This window comes from Antechinus flavipes, chromosome 2 (assembly GCF_016432865.1).
Source record: "Antechinus flavipes isolate AdamAnt ecotype Samford, QLD, Australia chromosome 2, AdamAnt_v2, whole genome shotgun sequence".
In the NCBI taxonomy this organism is placed as follows: Eukaryota; Metazoa; Chordata; class Mammalia; order Dasyuromorphia; family Dasyuridae; genus Antechinus; species Antechinus flavipes.
Window position 1 is genome coordinate 222,048,626 of NC_067399.1, and position 27,774 is coordinate 222,076,399.

General features: G+C 37.7%; 1 protein-coding gene across 11 annotated transcripts in view; it reads right to left on the reverse strand.

Annotated features, from left to right (window-relative positions):
• The window catches only part of CLIP4 (CAP-Gly domain containing linker protein family member 4), a 126,901-nt gene that overhangs the window by 89,400 nt on the left and 9,727 nt on the right, over window positions 1-27,774 (reverse strand). For 2 of the 11 annotated variants that reach the window (XM_051976209.1, XM_051976212.1), the window contains exon 1: window positions 20,295-20,542. The exons of 6 other annotated variants lie outside the window; for them this stretch is intronic. The gene's annotated coding sequence lies outside the window, so the exon portion shown is untranslated. Of the gene's footprint in view, window positions 1-1,348; window positions 1,648-3,088; window positions 3,254-17,310; window positions 19,369-20,294; window positions 20,543-27,774 lie in introns of those variants that run through there. 3 more of the 11 variants (XM_051976211.1, XM_051976214.1, XM_051976213.1) reach the window with 3 other exon arrangements.

The following is a 27,774-nucleotide window of genomic DNA, read 5'->3' on the forward strand; positions in this document are numbered from 1 at the left end:
TAGTAGTTTAATTTCTTTCCTAGGTCCTCATATGGCACAACTTCTCATCTCCTCATCATTATGAATGCCTTCCTTTTAGACACCCTCCAGCTTATCAATATTTTTTCTCTCTAGTTGTGATCTAATCATGGCTAAATACAGTAGGACTATTATGTCCCTCACTCTCCCAAGTTTCAATTTGGAAAATACTGAGAGAATTACAGTCTCATTTTATCAATCATGAACACCGTAATCCTACAATGTTGCTCTGAGGGACTGTTTCAAGGAAGCCTGGTCAATACCCACTTAAATTCTAATCCAGAAGCAGAACACAGGTCTCACCAAAATAGCTTAGTAATAGGCCAATAGCCCACCAAGTAGTGGTTCTGGAAAAAAAAGTATACCTTTTGTCTGCCAGCAGCTAGGGTTTTCCTGTCACATTCACAGAGAATTGCACAGATCAGATTCCTTTACTCAAAATGCTTATTAAGCACTTCACCAATCATTATTCTTTATTATCCCCAAGAAATTTCAAAGTAGTACCACCAAAACAGATATTTTGGTACACAATCAAAAACCTATTTATTTGCTTCTAACACAAAAGTTTCATTTATTCGACCATTATTCATTGAATCTATTCTATGTGCTCAGAATGATACCAGTCACTGTTTAAAAAAAAAAAAAGTACAAAAGAAATAAATGAGTTGTTCCTGCCCAAAAGCAGTTCTCATTCCTGATTTTAAAAAATTTCTAAAAGGCCACCTATAATTCAAAGTTACAAAATATAGACTCGTGTGTATGTGTGTATATACATCTATACATGTGTGTGTATATATATGTATATGAAAATAATCACACTGGGACACAGTCATTCAGGGAGAAGACAGCTTATCAATGTCATAACTTAAGGACTGCTAACAGATTTTTCAGGATGAATTACCATTTATAACAATTTAAAGCAACACATTAAGGTCACTTTTTTTTTTTAATCCTAAAAATTATTCAACTCAATGTAATCTTTTTAGAAAAAGACACCATAAATATTAGGCAGTTTTGGAGACGATAGTCACCACATCTCAAGAATCAATCTTCTAGCATGAACACATAGAACATGTCAAATTTAACAAAGCATTTTTAAAAAGCATCCACATAACTGATTACACTTGAAAATAGAAAGGATTCGGATATGCTTGCATAACAATAATTTAACGAGTTCATCTTACAAGGACTTTTTTTTTCCCTTTATGCTACAATTTTGTTCTCCTCCCAAAAGGACAAATGTCCTAAAACAACCAGTATGGGCAATTGTCAAATCAAAATTTCACATCAAATGATTCCACAAGAGCCACTTTATAAATATTTTCATTACCCTTTTATGTACAGGTTGATTTCCTTCAACAGAATAGAAGTTCTTTGAGGGCAGGGACCATTCAGTTTTCATCCTTATCTCCAAGGCCCAATTCGATTGGCATATATAAAAACTTAATAAATACTTGCTGGATAAAATTTTAAAAGCCTTCATAGAAACCATATAAAAATTTCAGTGTATAATCATGAGGAAGCCACTTAACCTCTTAGGGCCTCATTTTTCCTGGTCTTTAATTGAAAGAGTTGAATTAGAAGATCTGTCAATATCCAATCCAGCTCTAAATCTGTGTTCTTTTGATCCTAAAAGTAAACAATGCAATTTAATAAACTTGGAAGTCTGCATTTTTCATAATCTCATTCAGAATAAACAAAAAAAAGACAGTAAAAAAATAAACTCATTAGTAAATTGTGAAGGTGGAATGTCATTAAGATAGTGTTGAGTAAAATTCTCCTTTCACATATCATGGCAGTTTTTTGTTTTGTTTTTACTTCAAAGCAAATCCTGGTATGATCCTAAATTATAAAATGATTTAATAGGTACTGATAAAGCTACGAGTATCCACTTTCACAAAACAAATTTTTTTAAATCTTTTTTAATGAATAGATCCACTCACTGATACCAATTCAGTACAACACTGACTTTATAAGTTGCTTAATCTGACTCAAGAAAACAGAAAAGAACAAGTCACCAACTGCTTAGGCACGGTGTCCCAAGAGCAAGTATTTCCCTTCAAAATACAGGTGCCTTGTCAAAACCCAAAAATGTCAAGGCGACTAACACAAAGTGGGAAGGAGAGAAAAATTCTGTCTGCATTATTTCTGTGAACTGCTAATGGAAGGATAAGCAACCAGCCACCTGGAACAATGAAAAGGACCTCCCAGATGCTTTTATTTTGTTTTATGTTCCTTTATCCTTATACCTTTGAATGCATCTGTACTTGTATAGAATGAAATATCACCCTCCCCCATTCGAGTCAGCAATTTCTCTATTACTCAGAGTACTTGAGCTATCCCCACTACTTGTCAAAGGCAGGCCTCAAACCCAGGTCTTTTTTACTCCAAAGCCATTCCACTATCCACTCACCACACCATCAGTGCTTCCCACTAATTTACTTTAACAAATTACAGAGGAATGAGCAGTGTCACTGGAGTCTGAGAACCCAGGTTCAAATTCCTCCTGTGACATGTCCTGCCGGTGTGATCTCTTAATCTCATCTGTGAAAACAAGACTGGAGAGCTTCTGAGATCCCTTCTAACTCGAGACCTGTGGAACCGACTACTCTCTGACCTTTTGCCCTGGAACAACCCAAAACCCAGATATAATTATTCCTAAATCTCCTTAACCCTCTACGGTGCTAAGCAAGCAAGGACAACTAAATCTGGAGTGAGCCAAGCTGGGTTCAGATCGCAAACTCCACCTGTGCGACACTGGCAAGTCACCTCGAGCCCCCTCCCCACCTTTGCTTCAGTTTTCTCACGGACTAAGGGCCTCAGGTCCCCCTCCCAATCCCAGCTCTCTACCAGCTGAAATGTTACAGAAAAGCTCGCGGCAGGTGCACCCCTCGCCGGCATCCACGCTCCCGGATGGCTCGGATGCTGAGGCTCCCACACCCCGCTGTCACCCCCCCCCCCCCAGCCCGTGCCAGAGGCCCGGACGCACCCTCACTAGTGGTCCCTCCCCGCGCACACTCCGCGCGCCCCGGCCGCGGCCGCCCCCCTTCCCATCACTCCCCACCCCCACCTGCGCTCCTCCGGGTTCTCTCGGGGAGCCGCGCCGAGGAGGGAGCCCCAGAGAGCGGCTCAGGCCGCGCCAGAGGAGAGCTGACGGCGCCGCCTCCACCGGACTACGCTGTGAGCAACACTGAGCGGGCCACTGCTGGCCCGCGGAGCCTCGGGAGACGCCCCGCCCCGCCAGCTTCTCCGGGCCTCCCCCCGACCCGCCTCCAACGGCCGCCGCCTCCAGGGCGCTGGGACCGAGCGGCTCGCACATGCACACAGCGCGCAGGCGCGCACGGGACGCAGCCGCAGCGGGCGCCACCCCGACCCCGACCCTACCGCAGCTGTGACCGTGAACGTGACCCGACTCGTTCGTTCCCTATCCCGCGGCCTTCCTCACGCTAACCCGAGAGAAAGGAGAAAAAATGCCGCGGCCTGTGCCCATCCCTAGCATCCTAACACCCAGAATGGGCCTTCAGGAACTATCTTAGTCCAGGGGGTCCCCCCTGGGGGGGGGGGGGGGGCGGGGCACGAACCTCCGGCCAACGTGCATCGAGTTCTGGGGAACGTGGAAGAGGAGAAAAATGACGTCTCTATTTTCAACAACCTCCAAATGAAATGTATCATTTCCTCTGACTATGAATGTAGACAGCGAACCGTTACCGGGCCCACGGGCTTCCCCGGACTGCAAAGGAGTCCATGACACACCCGCGCAGTTCAGAATCCCTGATCCGATTAGTCTGGATCACAGACCCGAAGCTGGAAGGACCAGAGACCTCCAATCCAACCCCGCTGTGATTTAAATGAGAAGCTTGAGGCCCAAAATCAACCAGGTAGGATGACAGAAGCAGGATTCAAATGCACGTTGTCGGACGTCAGAGCTAGCGCTTGCGAAAATGCCGAGGGAAGAGGGCCCGCGGCCGCGGAGGCAGTAAGCAAGCATCCTCAGCCCTAAATGAAAACCCCTAACCCTTATGTGCTAGAATTCCCTCGGTAATAGCAGGAATGATACTCGGCTTCAGGAGACCCGGGTTCCAGAGACTTGAAGGAGGAAAGGGCTATGACAATCCCAAGGCCTCTGATGAGTTTTTAGCTACTCTCACCTGGAAACTCGGCATTTTCACATTAGAGCAAATTGCACAGAGCCCTCTCTTCTCCCTCTTGGCACACTCTCCTTGCACTACCTGCTTAATTGAAAGCCAAGAGGTTGGGACGGCTAGGTGGCGCAGCAGATAGAGCACCAGCCCTGAAGTCAGTTCAAATTGTCCTCAGACACTTAACACTTCCTGGCTGTGTGATCCTGAACAAGTCACTTAATCTCAATTGCCTCAGCAAAAAAAAAAAAAAAAAAAAAACACCAAGAGGTTATGTTAGGTTCGGCCATAAGCAACTTTAAACAGGGTCTCTATTTAAGAAAGTTAAGGGCTCTTAACTTATGGTCCCTGAACTTGTTTTTTAATATGTAATAATTTCAATATAACCAATTTCCTTCATAGTCATATATTATACATTTAAAAATTCTGCATTTAAAAAGATTTTCTACATTTAAAACATTCTGAGAAAGGATTTATAGCCTTCATAGAATTAGGACTAATTAGACACACACACACACACACACACACACAAAATGAAGAATGCTTCAAGTCCAAACCATGAAAGTTTGATGGACAACTCAAAACTAGTCAATACATCCATCTAAGACAAACATTGCAAATGGACAATGAACTGGGTTGTGATTTACATTGTTGGAAAGAAACTACACATCAATGACATCAGATTCTCCAAAGTACTATCTGTTTTGCCAAACAGACAACCCCAACAAATAACAAGATAAAACTTCTCTTTTTTTTTTTTTCTTTGCAGGTCTGTAGTATGCTCTCTCCCATAACACTTCTTTCTCATGGTCCTCATACAAATACCCTTTATCTAGTGGCTTGATTTTCTCATGAGTCTTTCATAAATCTAGCTCCCTATTCCCTTTTACCAGTGTGTACATATTTTTACATATTCAGTAAGCACTGCTTTAATCTCACATTAAATTTAAAATTAAATATTTGGTTTAATAAATTGAAAATTTTCTGGTGAGATTCCCATGATAAAAATGGCAAAACTAGTTAATTAGCAACTATCTCAAAGAATAAGTTGACGACTGCTTAATTATTATTCAGTGATAATGTTTTTCCAAGATACTCCCTAGAAAAGAGGAAGACAAAAGTAAATTTTACTTTTCTCTGAAACCTATGCCAGAGACTTTAAAATTTATCCTCAAAACTCTTTTCTTCTTGGCAGTGATTTTTTTATCACATTGTGTTGCTTGGAACACTTTTTGTTTGGGTTATTTTAAATATTCATGCCATATTAAGTTGCTTCCATCTTTCTCTGCAGCATCTTTTATGTAGGCCTAGAAAAGCTATTTATGTTGTATTGGATTTACCTATTCCTTTTAGGCACCTGCATACATTCTCACCAGCAGCTGTTGGAAAATCCTAGAGCATTAAATAGTATAGCAATATTTGGCAATTTGACATCAAAATCAAGTTACTCTTTTTTAAAGTGTTTGGCAGTGCTCAATGCACTCATATAATTTTTTGTCATCCTTTGCTTTTTGGTGAAAAAATGTATAATATTTACTACATTTCTACCAACTAAAAAAATATTCTGAGGTTCTACAACTCTCCAGCTCATAAGTACCTTTTTTCTGGGAAGAATCATTGAAAAACTGCTTATACCTGGATCCCAATTAGTGCAAATGGTGAATTCTACCTATAAAGTGGTCATATCATTTGATTATGCACTGCATATTTCCACTGGGCTGGAACCAATTGCCTTATTTGAGATAATTATAGTTTCAGGTCATGCTAAGTGGAATTTCACTTCATAGGATTCACTTATTGCACTAATTGGGATACAGCTGTATTTGGAATAAGTGCTCTCTTCACAAAACAAGTGATCTCAAACTCAAGCTCCATTCTCTCATGGATCATTTAATTCTACTCTGTTACATGCAGAGTGTAACACAGAGTAAAAGTGTAACTTTTAAGGTTACATCCTTAACCTTAGCCTACCAAAAAAAAGCTTTTGTTTATAAGAAAGTCTTGGCAACAGGATGGATGAATACCTGCAATACCATATTATCCAAGTGCATACTCTATTAACAAGAGGCCACTCTCATTGTGGCTTCATGATGGGACTTACAAAGACCTTTAACCAACAGGTGGGAGTAAATACATGGGATAGTTTTGGTCTCACAACTTCTGATAATCACACTTAAGAATGAGTGAGGAATTCAGGCAATTTCATCAGAAACACAGCTATCACCTTTAGTTTTATCCGTACTCTCAATCTCAATAAACTCATAGTTCAACTCAGTGCACAAAACTTCCCTAGGAATAAGCTTAATCATTATATGGGGGAAGACAAAACACAGACACATAGGGAAAGGCACAAGAACCCTAAATCCATAAAAGCACAGATTTGCTTAGAAGAAATGTGGGCTGCAGAGCCTCAGCTCCCCACCTTCACACGTACCTTAACGGCAACTTATTCTTAGAACTTTTATTAAATGGGTCAGGCCCATAGCAATAACTCACCCAGATATTCTAATTATGCCCATTTGTGTGTACTGGCTACAGACAGTTTAAAGGTAGAAGTGAATTTGTTACTTTCCAGCTCATCTGCCCTTTCCTGGCCCCCTCTCTAGATGGAGAGTATTTGACCAGACTACCAGTACCTGATAAGAAATGATTCATGCTTTCAAGGTTATGGATATCTTTATGTCAAAGTACTACTTAATTGTCAATCTAATTAAAACTAGCCGGTGTGGATCAGCTACCTGCCACCCGTGTTAGCCTTTTAAAGTGAACTAAAAACCTCTGTTACCTATTACTATGTCCTGTTCTCTTTGTATATCTGATCATCTTTTATCAATCTTTATCCTTGCCTTCCCTCCTCCTTTTAACACTGCTGACCAGCCACCCTCTCCTTTTTAGATTTTTATGACACTTTCTTTTCTGCTACTAGTATCTGGTTTGTTTTTTTTTTTTCACTCCTTCCCACTCTCCTTTGCTGATTTATCATTCATATCACAACCACAATCCCTAAGGGAGGGTGTTTCCCAAGGTTCTCTCGGCCATCTCCTCTAGAGGTTAAGTTCCTGTACACTCTCACTCTCCTTCACCCCACATAGCCTATTAGTTGCCAAGCTTACCGTCTCTATCTCAACAGTGACTTTCAAATCTGACCCCCCTTCTGTTCACTCACACAACCACCACTTGTAGATCATTTCATCATACCTCACCTAGACTATTACAGTTGCCTCCTACTTGCTCTCCCTGCCAGAAGTCTCCCTTCACTTCACTTCATTCTCCACATGACTACAAAAATGGTTTTCCTAAAGTTCATGTCTGATCATGTCCCTTCCTACTTAAAAAATTCCAATGACTTCATATTGACTCCTTGGTTTAGCTTTTCAATCTGACTCAGACCTACATTTCTTATTTTGTTACTTCCTTTCTTACACTCTGCAGATCCAGCTAAATTTTTCTTCTTTTCTTCACACTTGACCATTGGATATCCTCCATGCCTTTAATATACTCCCTCCTCACCTTTACCTCTCAGACTCCCACACACACATTTTGTCAACACTTCATTTAGACAACACTTTTTTATTTTTTAATCTATTGCTTTTCTAAGAAAAAAATCAAATAGCTTAATCTATATACTTTATGAACATTAAAAACAATCTGAATTTAAAATGAAATTAACTTTATACAATTGCCCTTGAGTATTGCTAAAGTATTTCTGCAGCTACATCCCAATAGCACATTAGGAGCACAATAATAGCTATGCCATCTAAACTTAAACCATTCCATTTTATCTAATAAATTAATAATGATCATTTGAATGTACCATTAAATAAAAGCAAAAATACCAAAGATACAATGATAAAAGAACAACTCTCATGATTCATTGTTTTACCATACATCATGTTACCTCAACAAATGAGGCAGCTTTAAGGATATTAAGTATAACATAGCTATATCTTAGTATTATATCAAAATTTGCAGGAACTCAGCACATGAACATGGTACCTCAGACAAGCTGTGGGCCATACAGTGAATACTACTTTCTTTTTTTTTTTTTTAAATAATTTTTTATTGATAGAACGCATGCCAGGGTAATTTTTTACAGCATTATCCCTTGCATTCATTTCTGTTCCGATTTTTCCCCTCCCTCCCTCCACTCCTTCCCCCAGATGGCAAGAGTCCTTTACATGTTGAATGGGTTGCAGTATATCCTAGATACAATATATGTGTGCAGAACTGAACAGTTTTGTTGCACAGGGAGAATTGAATTCAGAAGGTATAAATAACCCGGGAGGAAAAACATAAATGCAAGCAGTTTATATTCATTTCCAGTGTTCTTTCTCTGGGTGTAGCTGCTTCTGTCCATCTTTGATCAATTAAGGCTCTCTTTATCAAAGAGGTCCACTTCCATCAGAATACATCCTCAAACAGTATCATTGTTGAGGTATATAATAATCTCCTGGTTCTGCTCATTTCACTCAACATCTGTTCATGTAAGTCTTGCCAGTCCTCTCTGTAGTGAATACTACTTTCAACAAATATGTATTAAATATCCATTATGTGCACCCCAGGCTAAACATTCTGGACTACCAAAAAAAAAAAAAACTTTTAAGATATTATACCTGCCTTCAAGGAATTTATAAATATAACAACAAATTCTAAAAATTAAAGCAAATGAATCAATGATCAAATAATAAATGATAAGATAATGATAAGATATAATTTTGTGCTAAATTGTGTGTAACCAATTAAAAATAATTCCAAAATAGAGTAGTAAAAATCACAGTTGTAAGGCTCAATGAAGAAAATGATAAGTGAGCTATGCCTTCAAGGATAGGAAAAAGAGGGAGGCAAGAAGAGGAGAAGAGAGGAAACATCTTTAAATTCCCAATAGACATCTCTTGTTGTCCTATCATCACCTCAAACTCAATATATCCAAAATTTTGTCCCCTTTAATCTGAACTTTCCACTTCTGTACTTATTTTTATGTCATCACTTTGAACCCCTAAGGCTCATATGCTCCAAGTCTTTTTTGGCAGGGTATTTAACAAAAGTTTGTTTGAGTTTGATACTACTATTAAACTGGGGCACCAAAACTTGTAGTATGTGGGATATTTCTGTTCTCCATTCTTTTGCTCAGGTCCTGACAAAGAGCTGTCTTTTCTTGCCAAGGTCAACCCCTTTTTGTGTGCCCTTGATCTCATTCCTTGCCACTTGTTCTTAGAGCTTACATCTTGGACTAAGACCATCCTCTCTCCTATCATCAGTCTGTCTTACTGAATTATTATCCCCCACCTAAAAAGGGATCAAAAAACAATACTTTTTGACTTGACCATGCCATCCCCCTAAGTTATCATCTTATCTATCTCTCCTCTTTCATAGCCAAATTGCTGAAAGCAAACAAACAAAAAGCATTGTATGTAGCCAATCGGGAAATGTAATAAAGTCAATCAGGGAAGAATAATAAAATTGCCATGAACAATGAGGACCCAGCAGAAAAGAGATACCATAACTTGGTGGTGGACCCAGCCAGCAGAAGATTTATGTATGTGATTTCCTCAAGTGTCAGTTAAGAGTAAATGTTATTGCCCCCACTTCCTCACTTCCCATCAACTTCTGGCTACTTGCAGCACTACCCTTCTACTTACTGTCCCTGCTTTCTTCAACATTACCAATGATCTCCTAATTGTCAGATCCATTGATCTTAATCAGTCCTCAAATTTCTTGATCTCTCTTCAGCTTTTAATAATATTGAATATGGCTTCCTCTTAGAAATTATCTTCTTCAGATTTTCTGAGATTTTTCTTTGTTGTTTTCCTATCTTTCTGACTGAAGTCTCCTTTGTTGAAATATTATCCCTGTCCCATTTCTAAGCACTGGTATGCCCACGGTTCTATACTGGCCCTTCTCTTTCTATATCTTTTATCTTAGCAATGTGATCAGCTCCAATGGGTTCAATTGTCATCTCTGTGGAACTGATTCTGAAATATATACTTCTAATTTTAGTTTTACAAAAAGCTGAGAAAAGAAAAACAAAAGGTAAAAGAGAAAGATATACCCAACTGAATGCAGAATTCCAGAAAACAACAATGAGAAACAAGGTGGTTTTCTTAAAAGAGGAAAGCAAAGAAATAGAAAATTACAACAGGATGAGAAAGACAAGTGATCTCTTCAGGGAAAGTACAAATATCTAGAGAATGTTTCGTGCAAAAATAGGCATGATAAAAGACCAAAATGGTAATGATTTACCAGAAGTAGAAAAGATTAAGAGATGGCAAGAATATACAGAAGAACTACACAAGAAAGATGTTAACATTACTAATAACCACAATGATATGGTATAATTAGAACCATACATCCTAGAGATCAAGTGTGCCTTAGGAGCATTGCTAACAAAAGGCTGGGGAGATGACCAAATTCCAGTTGTACTATAAACTATAAATAAAATCCAAAAGATGATGCTGTTAAAGTTCTGCACTCAATATTCCAGGAAATTTGTAAAAATCAATAGTAGTCACTAGACTAGGAAAAGGTCAACTTCCCAATCCTAAAGAAAGGCAATGCCAAAGAAAGTTCAAATTACCAAACTACTGCATTCATTTTATATGTCAGCAGCAAGGTTATGCTTAAGATTTTACAAGCTAGACTTCAATATGGAATCAAGAATTACCAGAATTTCAGGCTAATTTTCAAGGAAACAGAAGTACTGAAGGCCAAATTGCCAACATTCGTTGGATTATGGAGAAAACAAGAGAGTTCCCAAAAAAATCTATTTTTGCTTTATTGAGATCACAACAAATTATGACAAGTCCTCAAAAGAGATGAAAATAATAGATCATCTTGTCTCCTGAGGAAATTATATATGGATCAAGAAGAAATAATTAGAAACAAATATGAAACAACTGATTGATTCAAATTTGGAAAAGGAGTAAATAAGACATATAGCAAGAATGGGAAACAACTAACCCACAGGCCACATTAAGCCCTGGTCTAGTCCTGCCAAGACAACCACAGGCAATGATGAACTGAAAGCTAGGTACAACATCTTCCCACTGCTAAAAAAAAAATGATTTTTAAGGTGATCATTTTGTATGGTCTGCAAATGATGTAATAAATATCCAAATGGCCTTTGACAGAAAAAAAGGTTTTCCACCTTTGCTGTATAATGTCACCTTATTTAATTTGTGTGCAGAATACATCTTGCAAAAATGCCAGACTAAGTGAATCAAAAGCTGGAATTAAGGATGCTGAAAGAAATATCAAAAATCTCAGATAAGCAAATGATCCTATTCTGATAGCAGAAAAGAAGAATTAAGCATCTTGATGAAAGTGAAAGAATAGAATGTTTAAAAGTTGACTTGAAACTTGATATTAAAAAACTAAAATCCTTGCTTCCAGTCTCTTTCTTTAGTAATCCATCATCTAATTTGATCCAACAATCCTATCAAATAACTAATATTTGAAAGATATTATATTAGAAACCAACAACATAAAGGCAAAACAAAAATAGTTCCTGCTCTCAAGAGGCTTATGGATGCATGTGGTCAAAGTCCTATACTGGTATGGTCTGAAAACATAATGGATCTCATTCTGCATCCAATGTCCATTGCCTCAGTGAGTCTTTCAAAGTTGATTTTTACAATGTTGTCAATTAAATTACAATTTAATGTATAAATTGTTGTTCTCCAAATTGTGCCCCAAGAGAAAATAATGAACTCTAAAAATGTTAAGCCTGGACCAGGAGAGAAACTTGAGAGGAAACATGATAGTTATCATCTGTCATTTAAAAGGCTGTCATCTACAGGGAGGTTGGCCCTCGTCCTCCCAGAGGCCTATGAGAACCAGATTAAATTGACAACTATTTAACACATAAATAAAAATACGATACAACACAATTAATGTTGGTCTATGGTTTTCTAAGCAGAGAGCCTTATGAATGATTTGATACCCTGTTTCCATTTGGGTTTGACACAACTGATGTAGAAGAAGGAACAAGTTGTTTCTGTACAGCTTCAGAGGGCAACTATGAGTAACAGGTGAAATTAGAAGGAGACAGATTTCAGCTCAGAATAAACAACTTTTTAGCATTTGGAATAGTTCAAAAATATAATCTGTCCCATAAGGCTAATGAGTACCCAGTTTCTGTATACATTTAATGTCATAAAGAGCAAAGAGTCCTGGATTTTGGAGGTAAGAAGAAATCTGGAGCAGATTCTACCTCTGCAATTTATTAGGTAGATAAACTTGGTCAAGTCATTAGATTTCTCTCTCCCCCCTACTCAAATCACTTCATCTGTCAAATATCCTATAGCTATGGTAAAATTATCAAATAAAGCAATTTACATAAAGCATTTAACAAGCTTCAAAGCACTTCATGCAGCTATTAATTTTTTTATGGGGCTTAGATTCCCTCATTCTAAAGCTACTCTATATGGCTGCCTCCTACATCCCTTGAGATTCTTGTGGGAGACCACACATAGCTTTATTGTTAGGCTAAAATTCCAGTGATCCCGAATGACAGCAGATAGAACAAGAAAGCAAGCTTACTGGGATGCAAAAGAGAGATTCAATAACAGTCTGCTTCTGGTGTCCCCATATTGCATGGATTTTTTTTTAATATCTTAAGCTGTTTGCTTTCCTCCTGATGTTCACCCAAAGAATTCTGTTCTTGTAATGGCAAGTGGAAAGCCACACTTCCATTTCTGATCTTCTCTCTGAAAATCAGTGTGGGAAAGAGAAGGCAATCCATTCCACATGGGAACCTCCTCCTCCCCTCATCAGAGAGCCTTTGGATCTGAGTCAAAGAAAAACATGGTTCAGAGCAACCCAGGTCTTCATTTCTAAGAAAGCAACCAACTATAAAACCCAAGACTACAGATGACTATTCATAAATGTAGGGAATACAATGGTTTGGGTTGCAGGTGGTAAGACTAGATTCTGTGATCACTGCAAAACTGCATATATGGGAGTCTTAAAAGACTAAAATAGCTAAAATGTGATACATAGTTCTCATCTACACTCAACCTCTAAGGTTAAATGTTTTACATTTTAAATCTCTAAAATATTTTCCAACTCATAGCTCTGCAAGACAATTCCCAAGAGGAAGCAGTTACACAGTGAAAATTATGGAATATAGCTTTATACCTTTAAAAAATAATAAATTAATGGAATAAGAGGCACTCAAAAGATGAGAAGTCACCTCTATTATGTCAAGGTTAAGAGAAGCACGTATGTCTTTTCAAACTTTCCCTTTTAGTTAGAGAGATCATGGCCTTCTGACAGAATATTCCTGACAGCTGGGATGAGTCAGATGCTATGTATGTCAGCTGTCTTTTTCAGACTGAGTAGGAGTGATTCCAATACAGCACACTTCACTCAATCTGTCTGAACATGGATTTAAAGGGATTTTACTACCTTAAAGCAAGTCTCTCCCCTAGAAATAAATTACAATTTACTATGTAAAGTACAATAAATGTGTTTCTGACTCAGGTGCTCTTAACCATTTTTGGTCATGGATTCCTTTGGTGAAAATCTATGGACCTCCTCAGATTTTTTTTTTAATTCATAATGGAAATAAATGCTACTTTTCAGTTGTTGTTCAATCATCTTCAGTCATATCCAACTCTTTGTGACTTCATTTAGGGTTTTCTTAGTAAAAATACTGGAGTGGTTTATCATTTCCTTTTCCAGCTCATTTTGCAGATGAAGAAACTGAGGCAAAAAATGTTAAATGACTTGCCCAGGATCTACAGCTAGTCAGTGTCTGAGATAATATTTGAAATCAGAAAGAAGAGTCCTTCCTAACTCCAGACTCAGTGCCCTATTTGCTGTACCAACTATCTGTCCAGGCACATAATAGGCACTGAATATTTATTAAATTGCAAAATTGGTAAATGTTTAATAGCTAAATGTATGGGGATGGGGAATATCTGCACAACATACTTTTAATTGTAATCTATATTTTCTCCATCAGTCTAAGTTTAGACAATCATCAAAACAATAAATGAAGGCCTGATTTGCAGCAATTCTCAATTTCTAAGGGATATATATTAATACTGAAAAATTAAAAATAAGCTATTAGCCAGTATATAACATAACTCCATTATAACCCTGATAATAACACTAAGATGTTATTCTCCTTTTAAAATATTCCCCTTTTCCATCTATATATCTGTGAGTTCAAGTTTTCTTCATAGACTTCAACCAAAACAACATATCCCAAAAGATTGACTCTAGCAGCAGATATGAGGATGAAGCTGTCTTCTATTAAGCTAGACATTAAAAGAGATTTGCAAAAATATGTAGAATAATGTCACTTTTTGCTATTTTTTGTTGTTTTGGCAAAGTTATTTTTCATACAGAAATAGATTAACATGTAATGGGCTTATTATTTTAAATAAAATTAACATTTTTAAATGTATGATCTTCAGTTTCTAAAATGGTAAATACCAATAGATATAACCCACATAAACAAAAAAATCAAAAAATGTTAAGACTATAAAGGGACTCTGATTTCAAAAAAAAAAAAAAAAATTGAGATGCACCACTCCAAGCTGTAGCAGTGATTGTATGTGATTATTGGTTTTTCTTTTTCCATCAACGTTTATTACTATGCTAAATGCTAAATGTTTTGAGGAATTAATGAGCTAATTAAGACATAGCTGGTGGCTCAGTGGATAGAATACTAGAACTGAATCAGAATTCAAATCCAGCCTCAGTTTCCATGTGTGTCACCGTGGGCAAGTCATTTGACCTCTGTTTGCTTCAGTTTCATCAACTATAATATGGGGACAATAGCAGCAATTCTGTAGGTTGTTGTGAGAAGCAAATGAAATATTTGTAAAAAGCAGTTAGCATAAATTTTAGCACATATGGTAGGCACTATATGAATACTTATTCCCTTTTCCTTTTTTTTCTCTTCCATGTGAGGAAGATGGGAAAGTGTCCCTGCTAGAGTCAGAAGATTGGGATTGAATCCCATGTTTGCTAATCACTTAACCACTCAAGTACTCAATACAACAGTTGTAGATTATAAAATTTGGATGACCTCTCCATTCTCTTCTAGCTACACTCAGAATCCCCTGATTCTTATATGTTTTCCCATCATCATAAATCATCTACTCAACGCAATAAAGATTTCTGTAGTCTTAGTAGCTTGAACATTATCATTTGGACTCTCCATTTGTTATCCCTCATTGGTGGTATCTGAATGACCCACCTCTCTTCCTAGGCAGAAATATCCTAGATCTGATCCTTCATGCTGCACTTAACGTACAATTTATCATTGCTAACATGTTGTGGCCTAGTTCCATCCACTATGGACCTTTCATTGTTGATTTGAATCATGTCATTTCAGTTTACCTGAGGGTGTTCCAAAGTTTGCAGAATCATTAAGACAATAGTATTTAGAAGATAGCCTCTTCCAGCTGTGGGTAGATTCAGTAAGAGGGAGATGCAATTTCCCTTCTTTCCAGGATGTTCTCCTCTTCCTACTCTCAACCTGATTGAAATGTTTCTTTCTGTAACCTCTACCTAACACTGCCCTCTGGAACAGCACCTAGCCCTTCCAGTCAGATTATCACCTAATATTGGACTTTCTCTCCATCACAAAGCTCACAAATCAGCAGTGAGAGGCAAATTATCTTTGCATTAGTCACAAGCTATTCACCCTGCCTAGCTTAGTCACAGTAATTAAAGGAAAGACCCACGTTTGCCTTTCCAATAGTACTAAACAGCTTCGGAAATCTCTGTTCTCTCAGCCTCCTCTGCTTCAAGATTTCCTGCTTCCTTTATCCTACTATTTAAAATAAAGTAATGGAGAAAGTTCCAGAAGAGGGTGGGAAGGTAGGATAATAGTAGTTGGGTCAATGAAAAGGATAAAGATTCATGTCTCTTTTTTTTTATTTAATATTTTTCCACTTTATTCTCTTTTGCTTCTCTCATCAGCTTTCTTCAGGGAAAAGTGCTGGCTAAATGTGAATTCACTAGGATTTTCTAAAAATGCATATCTACTAACAGTGACTTGTGATAGTTTTGTTGTTATTATTCAGTCATGTTATTTTTCAGCCATGTCTGACTCTTCCTGACCCTACTTGGGATTTTCTTGGCAGGGATTCTGGAGTGATTTGACATTTCCTTCTCCATATCATTTTACAGAGGAGAAAACTGAGGCAAACAGGATATGGGACTTGCCCAGGAGTCACACAACTATTACAGGTCTGAGGTCAAATTCAAATTCATGATTTTTCCTGAATCCAAGTCTATCACTCTATCCACCTCACTGTCCTGTGAGGAGAGATACTGAATTCTCAGGCCATGCAAATTCTATTGTGTTCTGCCAAGAAGGAGAGGCTTGGAGGAAGGTCACAGACTGAAAACCTCGGGAAGAGAAGAACAGAGAGACCCATCATCCAGTACAAGCTGGCCATTTGAGGACAAATCCTCAAATCTGAGTAACAAATATGAGGAAGAAAAATATAAACAACTCTGAATGTTATGCACAACTCCTACTTTTGTAGTGACCATGGCAGGGGAGTGGAAAAGGGAACGTGGGGTGCTAAGAATAATACAGTTTATAGGCCATCTATCAACATGAATTTCATTGTTGGTACCCTGTTTCATCTAAATTCAGAGATAAGAAATATCCTTTCATGGGATACTTTGTCTTGATTAATTCAGAGCCAAGATTAAGGTTACTTATTACCTATATGATTTGGACAAGTCATTTTCTTTTTCTGGGCAAGTCATTTCATTTTCCTCATTTGTAAAATAAGACAGTTCTAGATGGCTTCAAAGATTCCCTTCAACTCTGATGTTCTGATTCCATGATTCTTTATTCAAGAGAATAAGCTCTCTAAGCAGTAGGGACATGCCCTATAGATTGCATTTCAGAACTCTTAGATGATACCAGTCATAGTAAAGCTCAGTCACCCAATTACTGGAGGAAATTGCTCAGCCATGGGCATATTCAGCCCAAGTAAGATAATATAACACCAAACTATTTTTGCATGAAGCAAATTAGATTTTTATAACATTTAAGAAACTTCATTTACAAAACAATTAAAATGCAAATGTCATTTTAATAAGATTCTTGTCTTTGGTTTTACTTTTGAGTTTTCCAGTTTCAAAATTGGATACTTGAAGAAATAAAAACACTTCCTACCTCAAGATCTCATATACCACTTGAGTTCCACTCCCAGGTATGTTCCTGGATGGTCCCAACCCTGGAAAAGGTCAGGTTTGATTCTAGAATTGAGCCAATGGAAACCAAGTTTAAGCCCCCCACTCCATGAAGACCATTGAGGAAAATGCTTTTGGTCACTTCACCTCATTTAATCTAATTCAGTTTATGACATTTTTGACTCTGTGGTGTACTTCTTAAAACACTGAGAGATAACTATAATATATAGGTTAAAATGGAATTCAAGAGGTTTGGAATAACTCAGCCTACAATAAATTAGTCAGCCACCAGGTGGGGCCCTTAACATCTCAAGCTGTTAAATCTATTTGCAGATGCTCATAGTCTGAGTTGTTTCACTCTGGAAGCTAGGAAGTTGTCTTTCCCTTTCGGCCCTTGAAAGTCATTTCAGTTTCATGCATGACAACTTCTCAAGTTCATGTAAGAAATCAGTAAAATATTTAAAGTAATAACTAATTCAATAATCTTGGCTCAGCCCCTATTCCTTGGAATAATCCTATCTCTCAGTTTCTTTCACTGCTATACCCAATGAGTCAAGCAAGCAATAAACAGGCTATTACAATTTCATAAACAGATATCCCCACCACTCCCTCCAGTTCTGATGAATTTTTCCCCTCTTTATTTATCCTTCCCTCAACTCTTCTGGGCTGAAGAATGCCCAGAGGAAAGCTCTTGGAAGAAAGGTCATGAGCTGAAATCACCAAAAACAAGAGAGAAGGTCAAAGTGTCTCCAGGTTCTCTCAGTCTCACTGCTAGATGGATTTCTTACAACTGTTTTATCAGTTTTCGGCAAAATCTGGGTAATAGCTGACTCTGCCATTTCTTTCCCTTGATTCCATGCTTGTTCCCTTGTTATTTCTTCTATTGGAATGATGGTGCCAATAATACAGATGAACACAAATCAAAATCACCAACCTTTTATCAGGTTCCTCCTACTAAGAGAATTAACATATTCCCCAGAGCAATCCTTTAAGGTAGGAATGTTCCTGAATCTACCTCTTCTGGTTCAGTCTCTAAATCTCCTATCCCCTTGAGAGGTCTACAGGCCAAAAGTTTCCAGAGTTAAAAATTCAACAAACAATACCATACTAAGTATAAAAGCACTTTGTTAGATACTGGACATACAACGGCAAAAATGAAAACAGTTCCTGTTCTCAAGCAGCTTTTTCTAAGGGAACACAATAAAACCTGCCCTGGGTTTTTAACTACTGAGATAAAATTCTGAGAATTTAAATTCATCTTTGGGGAAAATAATTATTCATTCAGAAGTTTTTCCTTTTCTTTCTTTTTTCTTTTTTCTTTTCTCATTAAGCTTAATAAAATTTTATTCTGTAAAATTATTCCAGTATGCTAGGAAAAGGCAGGCATATCTGTTCCAGCTTCCCTCAGTGGGGCCCATGAGCAAAGACTGAGAAAATCTTTCAAAGTCCTTATCTTGTGTCAATTAAATGGGCACTACTTTTTTCAACATAGTAAGTGTCTACTCTCAGGCCCATCCTCAGTACTACTAGCTGCCTTTGCATGGCTGTCCTGCATTCTCTGGAATGCTCTCCCTAATCTTTACTTCCATCTTTTTTAACACCTTTCTTCAGGTCCTGCCATAAGTGCCACCTCTTCCCAGAGTCCTTTGCTAGTGCCTCTTTACCTCCAAAATTCACTTTGTATGAACTTTTTCTACATAGGATATTTACTTCTCTATAAATATGTTGCATTTCCCAAGTAGAATATAAGCTTCTTGAAGGCTGGGTCTGTATCACCAGGATATAGCACAGTATCTGATACCTAGTAGATGTCTAATAGATATTTCCTGTCTAAGAGACACATGACAAGAATAACTTAGATATTCTCACTCTTTTTGCTCATCTGCTCCACCCAAGGAAGCCGGAACAGACATGTGCCTTGTTCTAGCATATGGGAATAATTTTACAGAATAATGAGAAATTAATGAGAAAATCAAATTACTTGAATTAGAAATCTTTCTACTTCAGAAAACAAACCTTTATTGTTGTCTAATCTTTGATTCATTGTCAGAACAATGTTTTTAGGTAGTTGAAAGTAATGCTATGATAAATGTGGAAATGTTTAAAAGAATTGAATGTGTTTAATTTATATTGGATTGCTTGGTGTTTAGAGGAGGAAGGAGGTAGAGAGGAGGAAGAAAAAAATGGACACAAGATTTTGCAAGAATAAATGTTGGAAACTATCTTTGCATGTGTTTTGAAAAGTAAAAAGCTATCATAAAAATACATTTATAAAAGAAAGTAATGCTAAATTTTAACTACAGTTTAATGAAAATAAAAATGTAATTTTGCCCCTCCAAGTTTATAACCCCTTCTGTGGACCCCAGGTTAAAAATCCCTGCCCAGAGCACTGAGAATTTAATAGACGCACCCATGGTCATACAACCAATAAGTATCAGGACTGAAACTTGAACCCAGTTATTGTCAATTACAGGGCTAGCTTAAAGGTTCATTTCGTTACTTTATATAAGGGATGAATATGAGTATGAGGGGCTCTATTTCAATGACACAGTAAATGGCAAAGAAGGGATTAAACCAAATTTTCTGATTCTCAATTAATTAGAATAGTAATGCCCGATGCTTCATCTCAAACATGAGATCCAAGGCACAAATCTTACAGTTTTTTCCCTACATCTAATCCAACCCGAAGGCTGGGCCCCCGGGGCAGCTCTCTCATCCCCTCGGGGCTCAAGGGTTAATCCTGAAGGGCTGGGGGCGGTTTGCAAATTCTATAGTAATCTAGTCCCAAGAGAGAACTTTCTTCCTCCTCCTGATTCTCAGCTGACAGCAATTAGTTAGCCAGGCTTAAGTAGCTTTTTTCAAAAGAGATATTTACTAAATTCGTATCTTAAGAATAATTGATAAAACAGCATTCCCCATAAATCTATGATCTTTTCTCACACAATTTGGAGTAAGTGGGAAACTCACCGATCCAGCTGCTGGAAGTCCTTTTCTCCCCTCACTCCCACCTTTTTTGGGGGGGAGGGGAGAGAGACAGGGTGCTTACGAAGTTCCCTTACACATGGTATCTAGCTTTCTGGCAGGCTTTTTGTAGTCTTAAAGCTACCTTTTCTCGGTCTTTAGCTCCCAAAGCAGACACAACCACCAGCCATAGCTGTCCCAGTAATGTTGCTAAGGTCTCGATAAGTCCATCCAAATTCTCTGTCTGGAATTTTGGAGCTCCTCCATTGGCCAAGGGAAAACGAAAGGAGTTACACAGCTTTTTTCTTCCCCACCCCCTCACCGGCCTCAAGCTGGATTGCCTAGAACTGTCCTCTCCTAGCTTGCCAATGAACTCTCCTAAATTCTAAAATGATCTGCTATTTTACATAGAATCCGCAGGATATGACTTCATTCCTTCACCCAAAATACACAGCCTCCCCAAAAGTCTAAAAGAGTAAGACCTGTCATTCAGTAGGGAAATCCAGGCCTTGTTCACACCTAGCTGTTACCTCTAATTGACCTGATGGAGGTAGTCTCATCTGGCAAAGGAAGTTGTTATGAAGAAGTGATTGACCAATTGAATACACTTCCCTTCTTTCCCATACTTAAGTTTTCAAATATCTTTCTCTTGGACCCACTAAAAATTTGCCCCAGATCTCTCCCTCAGGCCAAAGCTATGAGATATCTCTCCTTTTGGTTATCATTCCATCCCAAAAATACTGTCTCAGAAAAGAAATATGCATATTTTAATGTTGCAATTATATTCAGTATTGATTACAAATGTTGTGATTTGAGAGAGAGAGAGAGAGAGAGAGACAGAGAGAGACAGAGACAGAGACAAAGAAAGGAGAGAAACAGAGAGAGGGGAGAGAGAGAGAGAGAGAGAGAGAGAGAGAGAGAGAAGAGGAGAGAAAAAGAGAGAGAAACATCTTGTATAAACAGTTCACAAATCTTAAAATATTGCAGAAATTGCAACTCTTAATACTTTCAGTGCCAGTACAGTTATATAGATTTGTAACTCTATAAAGCCAGTCAAAAAAAAAAAAAAAAAAAGAGCTGTTTTATAATGAGTATTATAGTCATTCTGAGAGGTGAGTAGTGTCTTCCCTTAGTCTTGTTACTCTGAATGTTTTAAATTTGGATAAAGGTGCAAATTGTATGGTTATTAAATATACAGATATCACAAAGCTGGGAAGAGTAGCTAAAATATTGGATGGCAGGGTTAGGATCTAAAAAGAGCCTAGCAAATTGGAACACTTGAGTCAGATTGAATAAGAAAGATTGAATAGAAATAAAATTTTTTTAAAGTCTTGAATTGTTTTGAATTAAACTTCTGAAAAAAGTTCTGAAATGTTCAGATAATTAACTGCACATGTATAGGATGGAAAGCTAGACAAGTTGGTGCAGAGGAAAAAAAATCTATCCATAGGTATAGAGTACAATCTAACTGTCATCACTGAGTTCCTTAGATTCATTCTTCCCTACAAGGCTTCACTCCCTTTTATTTCTCCAACACTGCCCAATCCACCTTGACAAAATTTTCACCATATCCTCCCCTCTTCTTTAGCTCTCTTGTATATGTTTTCCGCATTAAAATATGTCCTCCTTAAGGGCAGGGATGGCTTTTCTTTTTACTTATATTGTTATGCCACAGTCTCTTTGAACTGTTCTACCTCAGTTTCCCTGCATTAGTTTTGCATATTATCTCAGTTTCCTTAACTGTTCTGCCTCAATCCCCTTCGTTGTAAAATCCCTCCCTCTGGTCCATTAAGACTGAAGACCATTTGCTCTAAGGTTATAAATTGTCAAGAAGAGGGGGAGATCAGAATTCCTGACTCCTAACTCCTTCTGCCCTCAAGAATTTATGACATTACCCCTTCTAAAATATTCCAGAAGATAAGACTATCCCGGATACTTCATTGACATTTTTACTTCTGTTTATTTAGATATCCTCACTCTGGCTTTTAGTAAGAATTTATAGCCTCTCTCCATCCTGACAGAACCAAATGGATCTGCAAAGAAGTTTCCCATTTCTTTCCCCCCTGTTTGAAAAGGTATAAAAAGATTTGGAATTCTCCCATTCATCACTGGATACTTTGAGACGAGAGTCCTGTCCAGTCAATTATACTCTCCAATTAATAAAATACTAAAAACTCTCTAATCTCTATCATGCCTCAGTTTCTCTGGCATTACAATATGTGCATTCCCAGAACTTAGCACAGCCCTAAGCATATTCTTAGTATTTATTAATTGCTTGTTGAGTGGCTGGTCCAGTACCATTTTTGTCTGACTTATTTCCCAATTATCCATTGGGTAGAAAGAAAGTTGAATTATGTAGCTTTCCCTTCCATTACTAAAGTGCTATATGAAAAATTGCCATCTCTTTTTATATTGAAAAAATATCTCAAACTATGAAACTACAATGAAAATCTGCAATTTCTATTCAATTTTCAAGTTTAAAAGGAGCATACTTTTCACACTGCTATTTTGTCCAAAGTATGGCAACAACTCTTTATACGAAGCTGACTGGAAGGACATACAAGATAATTAGATACAACGGATAGAGCACCAGTACTATATTCAGGAAGACCAAATCTAGCCTCAGTCACTTACTAGCTGTATGACCCTGGGCACATCACCTTAACTCTGTTTGCCACAGTCTTCTCATCTATAAAATGAGCTGGAATATCTCTGCAAATACCCCAAATACAGTCAGGAAGACTAGGACAGGATGGAGATGACTCAACAACAACATGATGAAAGTTCATACAGAATAATAGCTTTCAAAATGCTTAATTAATTCCACCATCAATTTAAGCTGTAATAAACTTGGCATTAATTTGGGTGGTAATGAATATACCATAAATATCACTAAGGTAATGCTAGCAGATAAAAAGCAAAAAGTATATTCATGAGTTTAAAGCAGAACCATTCAGTTGGGGCAACAGGGTACAAAGTTCAACTTGGAGTTAAGAGGACTCAAATTCAAATCATACACTTCTCATATTTATCAGCTGTGTGAATTTGGCAAGTACCTGAAACCTTAGTTTCTTCTTCTGCTAAATAAGAATGATTTTTTAAATTATCTGCTTTTCAGGGATGTCAGTCAATAAATATTGATTAAACATCTATTGTGTGCCAGGCCCTGTGCTATTATTATAAAGAAAGGCAAAAGACCATCCACTACTCTTGAGGATCTCTTAGTGTAATGTGGAGAAAACATGCAGACAACTTAGCACAAACATGCTATATGCAAGAGAAATAGGAAAAAATAGGCAGAGAAAGAACACTAAATTTAAGGGAGATTGGCATTGGAGATGACACTTGAAGGAAGCCAGGAGGTGGATTTGAGAAGAAAGAGCAGTCCAAGCTCAAGAGACAGAGTTTGGAAATGGATGTTTTTGTTCAAGAAAAAGAAAGTAGATTAGTTAGTTTCACTGTATCAAAGAAGACATAGAGAAGTGTAACAAGACTGGAAGAGGGATGTTAGGTTATGAAAGAGGGATGCTGTTAGTTTCACTAGATCAAAGAATACTTGGAAAAGTATAAGACTGGAAGAGGGAGTGTTACTTGTGAAGTAACTTGTGAAGAGTTTGAAAGTAAAAAAAAAAAAAAGGATTTTATATTTAATCCTAGAGAAGACAGGGAGCCATAGGAGTTTATTGACTAGAGTAGTAACAAAGTCAGATCTGTGTTTAGGAACATCACCTTGGGAACAGAATGGCCTGGAGTAGGGAATGAGGCAGGATCAAGTTGTGAGAATCAAGTGATGAACATCACTTTGCAAATCTCTTTAAAAGATATATAGATATAGATACATACACACACACACACACACACACACACACACACACACACAATTATAATTTACCTCCTCCCAAATTTAAAAGACTGTTAAAAGAAAAGGTACAGACATAGCCTGGAGATATTTTAGGTTTGGGTCCACATTACTGCAATAAGTGAAACTTGAATTTTTTGGTTTTCCAGTACATAGAAAAATTATATTTACATTATGCTGTAATCTATTAAGTATGTAGTAGTATTATAACTTTAAAATGGCAAACATCTGAGTCTTCAGCAAGTCATAATGTTTTTGGAGTATGAGGTGTTAGGACTAGTTGCTCTGCTGTGAGGGCTTGCCAGAAATCACAGACGCTCATCTTCCTTGCTTGTCCACCTGACTCACCCAATTGTCATCTATGGCTCCAAGAAGCTGTTGTATGCACTGTGCCCACACCCTGGCAAACCATCTCCTCAGACAGGTTAAAACAGGTTGAAGGTAACTGACAGTCCTCAAACCTGTAGCTGAGTTAGGAGATGCCCACACCAAGTACGGGAAGTCTTCTCCCAGTGGAATTATCAGATGAGAACCATCTGTTCCAGCAACTACGAGAGTGGCTGAGCAGGCACTGGGAAGCACTTAGAGTTTAGTCAGACACTGAAGAAACCAAGGTCATCCACTGCATCGCAGGTCCTCACCAGTCACTGTGACTGTCAGTCCTGACCCTGGATTTTGATGATTCTGGAAGAGAAAGTGAGGCTGCAGACTTTGCACAACCTGCCTCACTTAAATCCAAATCATGCACAAATCAAAACATCACCTTGATGACATTGGCCCTCTTAGAAAACAAAGGACAACTTTTTTTGCAACGGAAGGTCAATGTTAATGAGTGCTGATCTACGGATCAGGGTGGTGGTTACTGAAAGCTGGGGTGGCTGTGGCAATTTCTTAAAATAAAAAAACAATGAAGTTTGCCACACTGATTGACTCTTCCTTTCATGAAACATTTCTCTGTAGCATGGAATGCTATTTGATATTATTTGACCCACAGTAGAATTTCCTTCAAAATTGTAGTCAATCCTCTCCAACCCTCTTGCCGCTTTATCAACTAAGTTTATGTAATATTCTTCAATATTGTTGTGTCTTAGGGAATCGGGAAGCCCAAGGAGAGGGAGAAAGAAAGGTGAATTGTTGTTCAGTGGAGCAGTCATAAATCATACAACATTTATCAATTAAGCTCACTGTCATATATGGGCAGTTTGTGGAGCCCAAAACAATTACTGTAATAACATCAGAGATCACTGATCATTGTTAACAAATATAATAATAATGAAACAGTTTGAAGTATTCTGAGAATTACTCAAATGTGATACAGAGACATGATGTGAGTACATGCTGTTGAGAAAATGGTGCCAACAGATTTGCTCAACTGCAGGGTTATCACAAATTTGTAAAAAAAAAAAAATATATATATATATATATATATATATATCTGTGAAGCTCAATAAAGCACAATTCAATAATAACATGTTTGCATAGATTATTGGCAGGATAGCTTAATTGTTTAAAAACCAGCTCTCTGGGGGAAAAAATTTACTCATGATACACTCCTAAGTGTAATCTGCATTATTAATATTTTCTTTCCATTACTTTCTTAAGTCTACACAACCAGTGAGACAATAAATTAAGTTCTGATTTGCAGCAAAATATTATTTGAATGTTCATGATGAGAATGTTATCATTGGCTTTTGGGAGTCACTTCAAGTTGGACTCTTCAGAACACCTCTGGATTTGGCACAAAAGAAAATTTGAGAACACAGTAGTTGGTAGGGATAGGAGGGATAATTGGTTCTTAGCTGTTTATTTCGACTTTGTTCATTTATAATTTAATCTTTGTTTTAAATTAGCATGGTCAATCACCTTTCCATTAAGCTTTCTAAATGTGACCTGATATTAAGCCCGAGGTATGTTCCTTTCTTGGGGCAGCTCCATGATGCAGTGGATGGAGTGCCAGTCCTGAATCAAGAGGACCTGAGTTCAAATATGGCCTCAAGACACTTACTAGTTCTGTGACCCTGGCCAAGTCCCTTGTTTGCCTTATAAGTTGGAGAAGGAAATGGAAAAACCACTCCAGTATCTTTGTTTCAACAGAAACAACTCACTAACATGTTCGTTTCTACTGTCCAGAATATTTTAATTGTCTTTGGGTGGGGTTGAGTCTTGCTTTATTTGTTTTCCTTAAAGTTGAATAAGAAGAAATTAAGAACCCTTGACCCCTTCCATGTTTCTAAATAAAGACTGTTCCCAAAGTATAAATTAATTGTTTTCAAGAAAATGAGCAGAAAGTTTGGAATCCCAGATTTTCCCATTGAAACAGTGTTATAAAGGCCAATTTCTCGAGCTGGACCACACACATCACATTTAATCTACATTTGACAAACAACTGTTCATGGAAACTCTCTCACATATCCATGGCCTTCTACACCACACAGGACATGCGTTCTCAGGGTGCATAGTATTTCAGAGTTTGAAAGGAGGAAAGGGGAGAGGAGGGAGGAAAGGGAAGGGCACCCACTGTGTGCCAGGTACTATGCTGAGCATTTTTTTTACAATTATCTCATCTTCACAACAACCCTAGGAAGTAGCTGTTATTATGATCCCCATTTTACAATTGAGGAAACTAAGGCAAACAAGATTTGCCTTAGAGTCATATAGCTGGTCATCTAGTCCAAGCCCACAAGTGAACAGGAAAACAACCCCTTTGCATACCCTATCTAGAACATGGTAATGGAAGGATTGTTTCCTGAGTATAGCCCTGAGTATAACCAGTGGTTCCTGGCTCTCTTAGCTGGGTTAGATATTGCTAAGAAAATAAGAGATTATCAAGTCAAATCTCAGACAGCAAACGGAGAGGAAGAGAGAAATGACTTTTGATAACAACTATGAAGCAGCAGAAGTGGGATTCAAACTCAGCACCTTGGGCTCCAATTCCCTACTCTTTCCATTATTCTACCCTACTTTATTGTACCTCACACCTAGTGAAGATGGGCCCCCATTCTTTCTAAATCATTCCAAGACCTACATTGGCAGGTATTCCTGTGCTAGGGAGTGCTTGGATTATATAGGACATTGAGGGTCCTTTTTCTGATTCAGAGTTAGAAGACTTGAATATAAATTCTGCTCAAGTGCTTTCATGCTATACTATTGTAGGTTAACCCCTTAGTTTCTACATCTGGAAAGTGGGAATGAAGTCAGTTGGCATTACTTACCTTATATTGTTGCTGTGAGGACACATACACACACACATCTAATGTATATAAAGCCCTATATGAACTCGAATACTGGCTTTCACATTAGTAATCGTAAAATAAAATAAAATTTGTGAGATAACACTGTCATATAATGAAACAAGCATTGGACTGGTTATAGGGAGATATGAAGACTTGACTCCAACATACACTAGCTGTGTGTGCTTGGGCTACTTCTCCCTTTATTTAAAATAAAGATAATCCATGCAGTGGAGAGAGCACTGGTCCTAGTCAGGAAGACATGAGTCCAAATATAATCTTAGATTACTAGCTGTGGGACCCTGGAAAAGTCCCTTAACTCCAATTGCCTCCAAAATAAATAAAGATAATTATGTTTGTTCTGATTGTCTTCTATGATCAGGAAAATATTTATGTG